This window comes from Pseudorca crassidens, chromosome 20 (assembly GCF_039906515.1).
Source record: "Pseudorca crassidens isolate mPseCra1 chromosome 20, mPseCra1.hap1, whole genome shotgun sequence".
In the NCBI taxonomy this organism is placed as follows: Eukaryota; Metazoa; Chordata; class Mammalia; order Artiodactyla; family Delphinidae; genus Pseudorca; species Pseudorca crassidens.
Genome location: NC_090315.1, coordinates 62,357,468 through 62,373,175, shown reverse-complemented (window position 1 = coordinate 62,373,175; position 15,708 = coordinate 62,357,468). Strand labels below are relative to the sequence as shown.

The 15,708-nt window shown below is 50.7% G+C and overlaps 1 protein-coding gene across 8 annotated transcripts in view; it reads left to right on the top strand.

Moving 5' to 3' along the window:
- The first annotated feature begins 4,299 nt into the window (after positions 1 to 4,299).
- ANKRD11 (ankyrin repeat domain containing 11) overlaps positions 4,300 to 15,708 on the top strand; it is a 171,377-nt gene continuing 159,968 nt past the window's right edge. For 6 of the 8 annotated variants that reach the window (XM_067718311.1, XM_067718305.1, XM_067718309.1 and 3 more), the window contains exon 1: positions 4,305 to 4,545. The gene's annotated coding sequence lies outside the window, so the exon portion shown is untranslated. Of the gene's footprint in view, positions 4,546 to 15,708 lie in introns of all 8 variants that reach the window. The other 2 variants (XM_067718312.1, XM_067718313.1) reach the window with 2 other exon arrangements.

Below are 15,708 nucleotides of genomic sequence, written 5' to 3'. Positions count from 1 at the left end.
AAAGTCTTAGGAAGACATTTTTACTCTCAAGCTTCCTACTTGGATTTGTGATGAATTCATGAAAGAAAAGAATACATCATGACATTTCGACTCTAACATGACATCAAAACAGGTAGGACTGCAGGAAAAGTACTGGGTACAGAGTTTTACAAATTGGCGGGTGGTTCTGGTGGTCCCAAGGTCGGGGACCCCAGGAATACCTGAGTGCTGCTTTTTGCCACAGTTCCTCTTCCTCCTGAGGTTTTGGGGAAAACATACCACAGAGCTATGGTAACTGGAAATCAAAACGCATAATAATTTACTGTGAAATGAGCTTGGGCTCCAAATTCTAGTGCTGAGAATGCTGGCAAGCTGGGGTCGAGCACAGCTGAGGCTGGGCCAGCTGGGCCCAAACCCAGATGTCAGTTCTTATCACATGGCCGCAGGGAAGAGAAAGAAGGGAGGTGCCAGACTGTGGGCCTGCTCTGGCCACTCGGCAAGGGAGAGAGGAGCCCAGCAGGTGCAGTAGCCCTGCGGCTCTCCCAGGCCACGGCACAGGGGTGTGGGTGGGCAGGGGAGCGTGGAGAGGTGATCTGTGCCATCGCCCAGGGGGGGACCAGGTAGGACGCATCATTTCTAATGCGGGAGGGCATCCAGCATTACCGGGCCTTTCTGGAGCCATGAATGGCTTGTGTCTGGTCAACAATTAGCTCCTTTTGGTTCCAGGGACACGGACATGCTGGAGCGTGAGTGCCTTTGGCAGGAACCTGGTTTTGTTCATGGCTAAATCCACAGCTCCCAGGTCAGTGCCTAGCAAACAGTAGGCCCTGTACGAGTGTTTGCAGGATGAATCCAGGTGCTCTGTGTGGGGTGCGGATGGGCCGTGATGAATCCAGTCGAGGAGCAGTATCAGAGGAGATGTCCAAGCGCAGGCACTGTCGGGGCCAGGCCTTCCTCACTGGGCTGGGGGACGCTCTGGGGACGGAGGATGGCCCCTGGACTACGTGGGTGCACGCTCTGGATTTCGCTCCAGAGCTTCCGAGTCAGAACCTCGGGGTATGCGCAGGTAACTGCACTAAGGAAAGCAGGCTTCCCAGGCAAGGGCTGGAGAACTACCCTTTAGGGATCAAAATCAGGAATTTGTAGATCTAATGTTTTGCTTGGCCACACGATGTTTGGCAAATTAAGTCCTTTTGTTGAAATGTCCAATAAAAATTTAATTTCCAATAAAAAACTGGAAGATGTGGCAATGCTGGCTCTGGCAGCCCCCTTCTGTCCCCCTGGCCCAGCAGGCGGTTGGCCCCTGACCCCTGTCCCACCACCCTGCCATCGTCCGCCTTCACTAGGTCCCTGTTATTCTTCCTGTGTCTCTTTTCTCTGGAACTGCTGTGACAGCTCCCCTGTTGGCGTCCTGTCCTGTTCACACTGTTTCAGCAGGGCTGCTGCTGAGCCGTTCACTGCAGGGGCTGCTTGCAGGCTAAGACACACCCCTGTGCCCGGACGCCTTGCAGGTCCTGGTCACCTCTCTGCTGCTATCCCCCTAGAGCCCCACAAGGAGGCCCAAGCATCTCAGACTTAACTGTACAAAACTAAGCTCTCCCCCGCCACGTCTTTCCTGCCAATGTCGATTCCATCCCAGACATCTCTCTTTCTCTTACAGCCCACAAAATCTTGCCTACTCTATCTTCAAAACACATGCCAGATCACACTGTCTCACCAGTCCAGACGTCACTGCCACCTCTTGCCAGCTCCTCTGGGCTCCCATCATCTCCAGAGAGACTCTTTCTTTCTCTCTTTCTTTGGCTGAGACAGGTCTTAGCTGTGGCCCGCAGGATCTTCGTTGCAGCACGTGGGAGTCTTAGTTGCGGCATGTGGGATAGAGTTCCCTGACCAGAGATGGAACCCGGACTCCTGCATTGGGAGCGCGGAGCCTTACCCACTGGGCCACAGGGAAGTCTGGCGACCCTTTCAACAGTAGGTCCCTTCACCTCCCTGGGACCTGCTGTGGCTTACTTTACATTCAGAGTGAAATCCTAACTCTGAACTGGGACCCTCACCAGCCACTTCCCTCATCTCATTTGCTCCAACTTTGCTCTGTGCTTGTCGGGGCTCCTTCCTGCCCCCTCCTGGGGTGCTCTTCCTCAATTCACTTGCCTTCTCCCTCACTCTGTGATTCAGCTCAAAGGTCATCTTATCTGAGTCCTTCCCCAGCCCCCATTACTCCACATTTAATACAGGCCTTAGAATGGTGCCAGGCACACAGTAGGCACTTAAAAGCCCTCAATGTGTTCTGAACCAATGAGTGCTATCCCTCCAGACACCACGAGAGGAGAGGTGCTGTCCCTCTCTCCACCTTCAGGACATGGGTTAGTCTGCCCCTTTGCCCAGGGTTGTCCAACAGAAACAGAATGCAGCCAGGGTATGATTTAAAATTTCCCAGTGGCCACAATTAAAAAGAAAAAAGAAACAGGTAAAATTAATTTCAACACTATATTTTATTTAATGCAACTGTCTCAGATACTATCATTTCCACATGTTGTAAATACAAAAAATTTACTTTTTTTTTTGTGGTACGCGGGCCTCTCACCGCTGTGGCCTCTCCCGTTGCGGAGCACAGGCTCCAGATGCGCAGGCCCAGCAGCCATGGCCCACGGGCCCAGCCGCTCCCCGACATGTGGGATCTTCCCGGACTGGGGCATGAACCCATGTCCCCTGCATCGGCAGGCGGACTCTCAACCACTGTGCCACCAGGGAAGCCCTACTTTTTCTTTTTTTTAAAATTTATTTATTTTATTTACTTTTGGCTGCGTTGGGTCTTCGTTGCTGTATGTGGGCTTTCTCTAGTTGCGGCGAGCGGGGGCTACTCTTCATTGCAGTACGCGGGCTTCTCATTGCAGTGGCTTCTCTTGTTGTGATGCGTGGGCTCTAGAGAGCAGGCTCAGTAGTTGTGGCGCATGGGCTTAGTTGCTCCGCAGTATGTGGGATCTTCCCGGACCAGGGGTTGAACCCGTGTTCCCTGCACTGGCAGACGGATTCTTAACCACTGCGCCACCAGGGAAGTCCCCAAAATTTACTTTTTTACATTTTACATTCTTTTCTTCTTAGTACTAAGTCTTCCAAATCCAGTATTTTATATTCACAGCCCATGTCAACCTGGACTTGTCACATGTGACTGGGGCGGCCTCACTGGATGTTCTGCACCACATCTTACTTGGTAGTTCTTCTTTAACCTTCTGTCAGCACTTTGAGTGTCAATACTTAAGTAGGGAAACCTGCAAGCCACTCCCCAGACAAGACCTGATTTTCACTCAGTATTTTTAACTCCCCACACTGCTCTTTCAAAGCACTTATCATAGCCTGTAATTAGATACCTGTATGGCTATTTGATGAACTACCTTCTGTTCCTGGTCGTTCTCAGTGCCTGATTTAGTGCCTGGCCCATAGCAGACACTCAGTAAACATTTGTGCATTAATGTATTCAGTGGCTTAATTCTTTCCTTTTCTCTACTGTATATTTTTACCACATAGGTTCTGCTTCTGTGGAACTTCGCTTTGCTTTTGCCTTAGTATGTTTTCAGATTATTTCAAAGCAAATTGCCTCCTTATTCGTATTTCCTACTTTCAATTCTCTATTTGGTTGAGGTCAGTGTTTTTCTTTTTGTTTTTTAGGCCGCGCCGCGCGGCTTGCGGATCTTAGTTTCCTGTAAGGAAGCAGGTCTGAGAGCTGACTAGGTTGGCGGACGGTTGGTCCAGCACCCCTTGGACAGCGGCAGGTGCAGCCAACGCAAGACGGACTCGTTGTGAGCGGACAGAGCACCGATGGCCCCAGCCCCGGGCCCTCTCTTCGCGGGCGCGCCTCCGGACCAGCTGGCGCCGCGGCTGCACCGCAACACCGCGCCTTCAGGCGCCTTCCGCCCAGACCCGCTCCCGACCATTCCCCTCGCCGCTTCCGGCACTTGGGAAGGCCAATCGTCACGTCCGAGAACAAAAGACCCGCCTCCTCCGCCAGGCAGGTAGCCAATCCGGCTGCTCGCTACCCCAGCGTCCCGTGCGCCAGGACGCAAGACCTTGCCCAATCCGTCCGCGGACGTGCTTCTGGTCCCGCCCCTGCCTGTGGTAGAAGCTGTCAATCTCGGCGTCCCCCGTGGCCCCGCGCGCACTTCCTTCCCGACGCCGTGACGTGCGCAGCCCTGTGCCCGACGGCGGCGGGCCAATGGCGGTGGTGGATACGGCGGGCCAATGGGAGGTAACGTCTCATGCGGCCCGCGCCGCCGCAGCCGCCGCCGGGTCCCGGAGCCAGAGGCCGCCCGAGCCGGAGCGCGATGGAGCGAGGGCCCCAGGCGGGGAGGCGCGGCCGAGCGCGCGGCCCGACGCCCCCTCAGTGAGCGCCCGACCGCCGCGGCGCAGCCCGAGGGCGGGCTCGCGTCTGCCCGCCTCGCCGCCGCGCCGGCGCTTGGAGCCCGCGCCGCCTTCCCGCTCGGGCCGCGGGCCGGGGACGGCCCGGGGCTGCATGGCCTCGCCCGCGCGCCGCCGCTGAGCCCTGGGCCGGAGACGGAGCCGGAGCCGGTGAGAGCCGCGGTCGCGCCGGGGTTGGGGCGGGCGCGGGGCGGCCTTGGGGCCTGCAGGCCTTCCGCGCCGGGCGGAGCAGCGCAGCGGGCTTCGGCGGGCCTGGGGGCCGGGGTCCGGGGCAGCCGTGACGGGCCTCCAGGGCCTCCGGGCGGGCTTGTGGGGGGGGATCCGAGTGGGCCTGAGAGCCTGGGGGGTAACCGGGAGGGACGACGGCGGGTTTCGGACGGGCTTGGGGGCCGGGGGCAGACGGGGGTTTCAGGCTGGACTGGGGGGCAGACAGGGGCTGAGGGTGGGCTCTGGGTGGGCCTGGGAGGCCCAGAGGGCCGACGGGGGACTCCGGGTGGGCCTCGGGCCCTGGGGGCCCTACCGGGGTCCTGGGACAGCCTTGAGGGGCAGAGGGAGGGCTCTGGACGGGCGGGGGCCGACGGGGGTCTTCGAGGGGCCTGAGGAGCCGACGGGGGCTCTGGGCAGGCCTGGGGGGCCGACACGGGGCTGAGGGTGGGTTCTGGGTGAGCCTGGGGAGCCGGAGGGGCCACGGTGGGCGTGGGGACCTTGGGGTCCCGGGGCAGCAGTGAGGGGCAGACGGGGGGCTGCTGGGGGCTCCGGGCGGGCCTGGGGGGCCCGGGAAGCCTTGAGAGGCCGGCCGTGGGCTGTGCAGGGCCCCGGGCACCTGGGGAGCGGGGCGCCGACCTCTGACCCGCGGGAGGGGCGCCTTCGCGGTGTAGGCTGTAGTTGTTATTCCCAGCGTCCTATTATTATCGCTGTTTTGAAATGGGAGCAGGCGGCTTCGGGCTCTAAGCCGGAGGGGGAGGGCGAGCCGGGGCCCTGGAGGGAGAGGGGGCGTTGGGGCCGCAGGAGGCGCGTGGGCCCGCGGAGGGGCAGGAATGCGGGGCAGCGGTGCGGGGGTGTTTCGGGGGGAGGGTAGGCGGGACTGGGGGGCGGGTGGGAGGGAAGCGGCGGCGGCGGCTGCAACAGCAGCCCTTGGCCTCAAGGAACAATGTGAGACGTTGCCTGAAATGTTAATTTCCGTTCCTCATTTCATCATCCCCTGGCAGGGCGGTAGCTGTGAGAGCGCGTGCGTGTGTGTGGTGTGTTTGTGTGTGTGTGTGTGTGTGTGTGGTGTGGTGTGTGTGTGGGGGGTGTGTGTGTGTGTGTGTGTGTGTGTGTGTAGGGTTGGCCCTGCCACATGGATTCAGTCCCCTTTCAAAGAGGGATCGTGTTGTTGAATCTTGTGTCTCTGCCGTTTTGGGGGGAGTCTTAATTTTTCTTGAGGGCTGCTCTTTTCCTGGTGTCCCATCAAGGTTTTCTGCTTCTGTTGTGTTGTGAAAGCTAGTCTCGTATCCCAACTTCCGAAGAGTTTTGGAAGAGGCTTTGGGAGATTAAGCTGTCCTAAGAGGGCCCCGTGCTTCCAAAACCATTTTCTTTCTAACAGTTCAGATGCAGCAGGCTTAGGTTTCATGGTTTCTGTAGGTTATGAGAAGTTTTATGTTCGTTTGCAAGAACAGGATTTCTCAGCAGAGAAGTCAAATTTCAGGCTTTCTTATATGGGGAGAGAGTATTCTGAAGTGATTTTGCACAATGTCCTTAACATTCCTTTTCCCCTGAGCAGTGAGAGTGCGCTCAGTTGTTGAATTGGGGGGTGATGAAATGCCCTCAGCCAGAAGATGTAAGATGATACTGCTTGTAGAAGAAGTGCCATTGAAACAGTTACTATTTTTGGTTTGTGCAAACCCAGTCAATGGCATAACTTGGATAGTTCTAAATCAGAGACCCTGAGACTGTGTTTGATGCCTTTAGGACCTTGATTGCGCTTACTCAGTGTTGCTGTCCTGGAAGACCTGGAGTTCTGTTTGTGTTTTTTAGAATGATTGCACAAGTACTCTGGTATTACTTTGAAACTGTAGTTAGAAAGGAAAAAGGGAACACATCTTGCTCAACTTAGATTGTGACCCTTCATCCCCCGCCCTCCATTCAGCTGTTGTCCTCCCTCTGCGGTGTCATGCTCAGGAGCGGGCTCGCCTTTGATAGGCTGGCTCTCTGAACGGAGGAAACAAAGACCAAGTTGCTGTGACATTTTCCTCTGTTCTTTGTGTGTGCCTCTTGAGTTAGTTAAAAAGCTACCCACAGATAGTGCCAAATTTGACCCAGCTTTGAAACTTTGAAAAGATCTTTTTCTTCTAAACGTTTTTTTTTATCGTGGGAAAATATACATAACAAAATTTACCAGAAGTTTGTTTTTAAAGGTGTCACATAGTCTTGAATTCCTCCTTTGCAGTTGTACCTTTGTGCTGCCACTGTTGGATGTTTTCCGTTGGGCGTGCTGTGGGCCAGCCATGATAATCACACTGCACAGCAGGCCTTTCATCTCTGCAAACCAGATGGGCTGCTTGTGACTAGTGGCTGTCATCTTAGCTCTAATTACAGTGTTGATACAGTGACAAGTAGAACTTTCTACAAATAGAGTTAAAGAAGCTGTGCTATTTGTACTGGAGAATATTTTTCAAGAGGCGTTGCGTTGCGTGCCTTGAGTTTTTAAGTACATTTGACACAGTAAGGTTACGTTTCATCCAATATGAGAGGAGAGTTACTTTGCATAGGATGGCAATGAGCCCATCATCAACTAAATAACATAATTAGAGAGCGTCAGTAAATGCTGGTTCAGAGCATGGTCTGCATTTGTTGCCAAAATAAGTGTTTTGATCTGTCCATTAGTCCATGTAAGTCCCTTCATCTCTCATATGTAAGTATAATGGATGAGCTTCCTTGAAGAGCAAGATACTTGCTAGTTAATAGGTGCGAATGACGCTGCACTGCTTGCCTGGCTGTGTGCTGGGTCAGTTCACTATTGCTGTTCAGTCAGTGCTCTGTGGGGACTGAGTTTGGCCTGTTTGATAAACTTTGTACAAAAAATCGAATGAACGCAAATAAAAGTTACTGTCTTGAAATGTTTTCATGTGTGTTCTGTTAATTTGAATTTCAAATGGAATTTCTATGCAATTCAACTTTTTCAGTTTTATCTTAAACTCTGTGAAAGATGGCGTCAATCCCCAGCACCTGGAACGCAGGCAGTTAGAGATAATTGGTATAGAAAGCCTTTTTAAAAAGGCTTAGGAAATGATCCACTTCAACAACTCTCTGTTAATTCTTTTTTGTTGTTGTTGTTAATTCTTATAGAGATGTTTCTGTTTCTAAGCGGTTCTTTTTTTTGTTGTTTGATGCATCTTATTCTTGATATCTTTTAAGCCAGAGTCAGACTCAGCTGTGTACGTAAGTGTATGTTTTTGTTAGTATTCTTCTGTGCTTTTCTTAACTCCCGCTCCTTTCTCCCCATGTTAAAAATTTTCTTTAACTTCACCTTTCAACCAAATAGTGTTTTATATATATGCTAGAACTACAAGTATTATTATTATTATTATTTTTGCGGTACGTGGGCCTCTCACTGCTGTGGCCTCTCCCGTTGCGGAGCACAGGCTCCGGACGCGCAGGCTCAGCGACCATGGCTCATGGGCCCAGCCACTCCGTGGCACGTGGGATCTTCCCTGACCGGGGCACGAACCCGCGTCCCCTGCATCGGCAGGCAGACTCTCAACCACTGCTCCACCAGGGAAGCTCTACAAGTATTATTTTTATAAAAGTGTCCCAAAGGATTATTAACTGGCCTAACCCTGATTGTGTGACCCCCTGCCCCCACCCATGTCCTTCACTCAAGTCGTCTCAACTCTTCATGCTCCGGTTCCATTGGCCTTTCATTTCCTAGGTGACCCTCTGCCTGGACCAGGGTCTTGCTGAATGTCCATCATTGTCTCCCTTGCAAATCCTCACCGCCCCCCCCCCCCCCTCAACACAGTTGATCAAATGTGTGATCACAGGGCTCTAAGCTGAATGAAGAGAGGCACGGTCTCTTTGTCACCCAGGGCCCAGCCTAGGCATGATCCTGGGCTTAGAATTGGCTCAGGAAGTATTTGTTGAATTGTTTAAAGGCAGTGTATGGAAGTGTTTGAGAAATTTTGAAAGGACATACTTAGTATCATGAACATTTATTTGATTGACTAGGAATTACACTGTGTACATTTTAGCCATTTTCCTATTTGTTGTTATTACAGGTTTACTTGCGAAAGGTGTGGGGCATGGCTTTTAAAATTGGCACAGAACGAGAGATAAAGGAAATAAAGTAACGGTTGTCTTTGTGGAAGAAGAAGAATGCTTTCTGTGAAAGCAGCTTTAGTAGGACTGCGGTGCGGGGGCCACAGTCAGAGGCTCGCCAAGTGTGGTTTGCTGCTGCTGCTCATGGTGATGAGTACTTCGGGCACCTTCTGGCCGCGTGTCATGTGAGCAGTGTGGAGTCCTGTGAAAGGTTTAGAATTTTTTGATTTATGTTTTTTATTTCCTAAACGGTTGTAATAAAGAAGGCCAAAGCAATATAAATTCTCCAGAATGAAGGCAGGCCCCTTAACATTATTTATTTATTTTTGGCTGCATTGGGTCTTCATTGCTGTGCGTGGGCTTTACGTTGGGGAGAGCGGGGGCTACTCTTCGTTGCGGTGTGCGGGCTTCTCTTTATGGTTGTTTCTCTTGTTGTGGAGAATGGGCTCTAGGCACACAGGCTTCCGTAGTTGTGGTGCATGGGCTCAGTAGTTGTGGCTCGCGGGCTCTAGAGCACAGGCTCAGTAGTTGTGGCACACGGGCTTAGTTGCTCCCCGGCATGTGGGATCTTCCCGAACCAGGACTCAAACCTGGGTCCCCTGTGTTGGTAGGCGGATTCTTAACCAGTGCGCCACCAGGGAAGTCCCTAGTTTTGGCATTTTAATGAAGAAAAAAAAATCTCTTTGGAAGGAATACACCAAAATGGAGTTGTGTTTTATTTTTTTCCCCCTTATGTTTGTGTTTTCTAAAATTTTAAAAATGAAACTTATGTATTTGGGAAAAGGTTGTTATTGAAAAGCCTAATCGTGGGCATAATTTGGGTGATAAAGACTTGAGTTCTTGGTTTAGATAACAGTAGATTTGTGTGGTTTTTTAACATTTTAGGTGGTAAGGGGTGAGGGGAATTGGTGGTTGTCAAAAACGTTTAAAGACATCATTCTAGAACTTGAGAAATCCTGCAGTTCACACTCTGGTCCTTTGAATAAAGAGTTAAGTGGGTTTTCAATGTGAAAATAGAAGAAGTCTGGCCTATTAATATAGCTCAGATTTTTCCAAGGCTGAAAGGACTGAAAATCCTTCTGTGATGCCCCCTCCGCAGCCAGGATGGAGGTAGGTGGCCGTTGGGAGCGGTGCTGAGTTAGAGCGTCCTTGCTGCTGGCTGAGGGCGAGACCCACGTGTCCAGTCTTGCCTTTGGCATCTGTGCAGTGAATTATTTATTATCCTGAAAATCTGTGGGTGCTCTTTTTCCACTTGCAAAGAAACCAACGTGCACCTCTTCACAAAATAAGAATGTTGGTCTTTGCTCAACTGAAAACTTTTTTTTTTGCAGTACGCGGGCCTCTCACTGTTGTGGCCTCTCCTGTTGCGGAGCACAGGCTCTGGACGCACAGGCTCAGCAGCCATGGCTCACGGGCCCAGCCGCTCCGCGGCATGTGGGATCTTCCCGGACCGGGGCACGAACCCGTGTCCCCTGCATCGGCAGGCAGACTCTCAACCAGTGCACCACCAGGGAAGCCCTCAACTTAAAACATTTTTGATCACTTAGGTCAAAGAAAAGTATTTTGTCAAGGTTAAATAAAATTCATAAAATCCCCCCTTTTTCAGTTACTTGTTTAAAAAAAAACGTGACCTTTAAGAATGGCTGGGGTTGAAATTTAACTTGTAAATGCTTAATAACTTTGTGATATCAGAGATTACTTTTCATCTAAAATGTAGCAAATAGACTTCTTTTCTCAGCTCATTAGTAGTTAAGTGTCCCTTCCTCTCCCCCTTCCAGTGGCAGTCTTCAGACCCAGAATGCGAATGTCCTGGAATAAAGAACATTTCTAAATAGTGAGAACCTTTTGGGAAGGTGCTTTGTTCATAAGGTTTGGGGTAAAGTTATGAATAGTGGGCTTTTTTTCTTTTAACTGCATTCATATCCAGTAAAATAAAAAAGACTTTCATTTAATTCTCGGTGATAATGTAGACTTGAGAATATTATGGCTGTACTGTGTAAACTTATCTAAAATAGAGAGCATGAGAAAAGCAGAGAAGAACCTTATTACTCTTAAGAAATTAAGCCTTGCTGGTATGTACCATGTTTCTAAATGCGGTTGTACATCCTGTAAAACAGGAAGTAAGAATAAAAAACAGCAAAACCCCAAAGCAGCACTCTTGAAGGAATTAACTTTAAAAAAAGTTACTAAAACACTGGACTAATTAAAGGATGTGCAGAACACTGTAAGAAATCTTGGCCTTTTTGGATGCTTACAGAGGAGAAAAGCCAGTCTTTTTTTTAAAAAATAACTTTATTTATTTTTGGCTGCGTTGGGTCTTCGTTGCTGCGCGCGGGCTTTCTCTAGTTGCAGCGAGCGGGGGCTACTCTTCATTGAGGTGCACGGGCTTCTCATTGCGGTGGCTTCTCCTTGCGGAGCACGGGCTCTAGGCGCGTGGGCTTCAGTAGTTGTGGCTCGTGGGCTCTAGAGCGCAGGCTCAGTACTCAGTAGTTGTGGCGCGCGGGCTTAGTTGCTTCGCAGCATGTGGGATCTTTCCAGACCAGGGCTCAAACCCATGTCCCCTGCATTGGCAGGCAGATTCTTAACTACTGTGCCACCAGGGAAGTCCCGAAAAGCCAGTCTTTAGGGGTCTGAAACTGTAGCCCTCAGGTGATTCTGATTTCAAAGAATTTATAGACTTTGTGAATTCTTTCTTTGCTGAGGTGTATGATTTGTTCCGTTTAGCTTTAGCTTACCTCCATAGGTATTTCCATTACCTTGAGAAGAGTCCATCTGGAATTTGAAGTGTTTTAGTCTAGAGGTTAATATGTTACATATGCTAAGGCTCAGAACGTTTTCCCCTAAATACTTGGGGAGGTGATCTTTGAATTGTGTCTCTTATCTCTTAGCATGAAGTTTAGGAAAGGGGTCTGTGCTTTCACTCACAGCTGAAATAATTTTCAGCAGATATAACCTTAATGAGATTTACGTGTGAACTTTGTTTTTCTTTGGTGAAGTGATTAGATCTGATTCTGCTGAACCTGGGTTCTCATCAGATGACTAACTTTTTAAAGAAGACAGTTTAAGCAATAACTCTAATCTTTAAAAAAAAAAGATACTAAATTAAAGACTAAGGGCACAATGAAGTTTTAGAACACTGGGGAGGGAATCTCTTAGAATTTAACCCACAGCATCTCGTTTTCCTTGCCTTGACAGTTTTCTTCTAGGCTCCAAATATGTTGTCTAGAGGGAGATGGGAAACAGGGGAGACGGAGGATTTGAAGAGGTACCACAGGAGGGTGTGAAGGTTGGAAGGAAGGCATGCTCTCACAATCTGGAGAAACCCTTGTGGTTTTTATATTTCAGTGCTGTTACTATTTTCTATGGCTGCTGTAACAAATGACCAGAAATTTAAAGGCTTACAACAATACAGATTTTTTCTTATTTACAGTCCTGCAGTTTAGAAGCCTGGCATGGATCGTGCTGGGCTGAAGGCAAGGTGTCAGCAGGGCTGGTTCCTTCTGAAGGCTCCATGGAGACTTCATTTCCTTGCATCTTCCATCTTTGGGAGGCTCTTCACATGACCCCTTCCTCCATGTTTGAAGCCAGCAACCTTGTGTCTCTCTGACCTTCCAAGGTGGATTTGTTTTGTTTTGTTTTTTTTAAAACACAGGACGTTTATTTAAACTGTTACTTTTCATAATTCATTGAAACTTATCACAATATCTTCATTCTCTTACCTTATTGGGTACATTCATTAGTGTTATATAAACCTCCATATAAAATGAAAGAACTAAAAGTACAGCTAAGAACGTAGCTCTTCTTCTGACTGTCTTCGGCCTCCATCTTCCACTGTTAAACACACTTGTGATTATGTGGGGTTCACCTGGATGATGCAGACTCGTCCCCCGTCTGCTGATGAGTAGCCTGAGATATCTAGAGGCTCCAGGGATTAGGTCGTGGAGCCCTTGGGGACGTTATTCTGCCAGCCACACCGGGAGTGCATGGCGCTGTCGTAACACGTGAGGTTGGGCCGGGTCCGTGTGCAGCAGGCTCTGGTGCTTGGCCTTGGTTCCCCAGAACTGCCTTGGCTCTCGGAGAGACTCAGTGCTGTCCGTCAGCCAGCAGAACTTGGCATTGATAGGGGATTAGTGGATATGCTAGAAACACATGTCCTGGACAAGGTTTTGTTTTATTTTTTATTTTATTCTTTTAAATTTTTATTTAATTGTTTTTGGCTGCACCACATGGCATGGGGGATCTTAGTTCCCTGACCAAGGATTGAATCCGCACCCCCTGAAGTGGAACTGTGGAGTCTTTACCTTTGAACTGCCGGGGAGGTCCCAAGGTCTTGTTTTAAATAAATTTTTATTTTGGAATAATTTTAGATATACAGCAAAGTTGCAAAAGTAGTACAGAGAGTTCCGTTATATTCTTTACCCAGGTCCTCTAAGGTTAACATCTTACATAGCAGTGGTAATTTTGGCAAAACTAAGAAATTAGCATTGGGACTTCCCAGGTGGCGCAGTGGTTAAGAATCCGCCTGTCAATGCAGGGGACACAGGTTTGAGCCCTGGTCCAGGAGGATCCCACATGCCGTGGAGCAACTAAGCCCTGTGCTACAACTAGTGAGCCTGAGCTCTAGAGCCCTCGAGCCACAACTACTGAGACTGCGAGCTGCAACTACTGAAGCCCATGCACCTAGAGCCCATGCTCTGCAACAAGAGAAGCCACCGCAGTGAGAAAGCCCGCACGCAGCAACAATGACCCAGCAACGATGACCCAACGTGGCTGAAAATAAAAAAAAAAAATTAGCATTGATGCGTTATACTGTTAATTGAATCCCAGATTCGTTTAGATTTCATTCCCACTAATGTCCTTTCACTGCTGCAGGATCACACATGGCATTTAGTTGCCTGTCTCTGGTTTCCTATCTGTAACAGGTTTTCGGTCTTTTCCTTGTTTTTCATGACCTTGGCAGTTGTGAAGAGTACAGTCTGTTTTTTCTGTCTTTGTAACCATTCACCCATTTGGCGCAGTTGTAAAGCAACTGTGTATAGGCAGTTGTGTAGCTGACTTCTGGTTTCTTTGACTGTTTTCCTGAATGTGGCCTGCTGTATACGGGGAGAACAGTTTGGTGTCTTTTTGTAACTGGAATGCATAACATGCTTTAGGGAGGGGCTTCTAAGACTACACAGACAGCTTTCCCCACGTTCCACTGATTTAGTCAGATGTTTGTTGGTTGCTCACTGTGTGCAGGACTGTGTGGGGGAAGCACAGAGATGAAAGCAAGGTGTGGGGCAGGAGCTGCACGCAGGGGTGAGGGCATTTCTGGCTCCGGGTCTGGGGGTTGATGCAGGAAGTGCTCTGGAAGCATGGTGGGCGTCGGTGGGTGTGCAGAGAGCAGGGTCAGGCCGGCAGACTGCCGGAAGGCTCTGGACAAGGGCCACGAGGGCGGGTTGTAACGTGAGAATGTCAGCTTGGCTTGTTTGAACACGGAGCCCATGAAAGAAGGTGGTAGCAGATGAAGCCAGGGAAACGGAGTAGAGCCGAGTGTGTGGGACTCAGGATGAGGGCCCTGGCCATGGCCTGCTGAGGGACGGCAGCGGCCGTGCGTGGGCTCTGCTGGTGCCAGCGGAAGGCCAGTGCCTGGTGATGCGTGAATCTGGGCTGCCAGGAGAGGGGTGGCGTTTAGGGCTTGGGTGGAGGGAGTGAGTGCCAGCCAGGGTGGCCACTGCTCATGAGAGCCCCCTGCCTTGTCTTCTAGCCTGTTCTTTCAGCCCCGCCATCCTCTGCTTTTGGATGATGTCTGGTTTAGAAAGGTCTCAGTGGAAACTGTTACAGGAAGTGGGAACACCATTTTCTAGGGAAGTGTACGGTGAGTGGTAGAAATGGATGATGGGATTGAGATTTTGTTGTCGGAATGATGCCTGAGTTTAAATGACTGGCAGAGGTGCTGTCCCAGGGAAGTGGCTGAGGAGCGAAGTGTGTCTGCTGGAGCCTGGCCTGAGGCGAGGCTGGGAGGGCCTCCCATCGAGGCCGCCCTCAGAGCACCTGGGGATCTTGAGAGTGGGCTGCCTGGACAAGATGCGAAGACTATTCATTTGGTTGCACCAGGTCTTAGTTGTGGCAGGCGGGTTCCTCAGTTGTGGCTCCAGGGCTTCTTAGTTGCGGCAGGTGGGCTCCTCAGCTCTGGCATGCGGACTCTTAGTTGCGGCATGCATGTGGGATCTAGTTCCCTGACCAGGGATTGAACCCGGGCCCCCTGCATTGGGAGCACGGAGCCTTAGGCACTGGACCACCAGGGAAATCCCTGCTGACAAGTGTTGATGTAAATACTTGAGGGTCAGCTGAGAGGGATGGCCAGTTATATAAAAGGTCCCCTGCCTTGTGGAGCTGTGACAGACCCAGCCCCAGTCTCTGGTGCTTGCCCCCTGCAGGGAGGAGGAGTGGGCACCTCCCCAGGAGCCTGTGATTGGCTCCTACACGTCTTATTCCCAGACAGTTAAACTGCAGGCCAAGGAGAGTAGCTCTGAGTCTGGGTAGGAGGGGCTAGAGAACTTGAAGCTGGAGAAGCAGCCTGCGATGAAGGCGGGTGGGTGGAGAGGAGAAAGGCCACGATATCTCAGGCTTCTCTTGCACGCCGTCTGTTTTGTATTTCCCATAGTTCTATGCACATGTTGTGCACGTATGATCAGATACCTAGTCAGTATTTGTCTGAAAGACGGATCTTAAAAGTTAGGCTTGGGCTTCTCTGGTGGCGCAGTGGTTGAGAGTCCGCCTGCCGATGCAGGGGACACGGGTTCGTGCCTCGGTCCGGGAGGATCCCACATGCCGCGAAGCGGCTGGGCCCGTGAGCCATGGATGCTGAGCCTCTGCGTCTGGAGCCTGTGCTCCGCAACGGGAGAGGCCACAACAGTGAGAGGCCCGCGTACCGCAAAAGAAAAAAAAAAAAAGTTAGGCTCTAGGCTGAGGAAGGAGTGGCACCTGGCAGGAGATACACAGCCCTGTGTGCCTGGAGCTCGTCGTCCAGTGAAG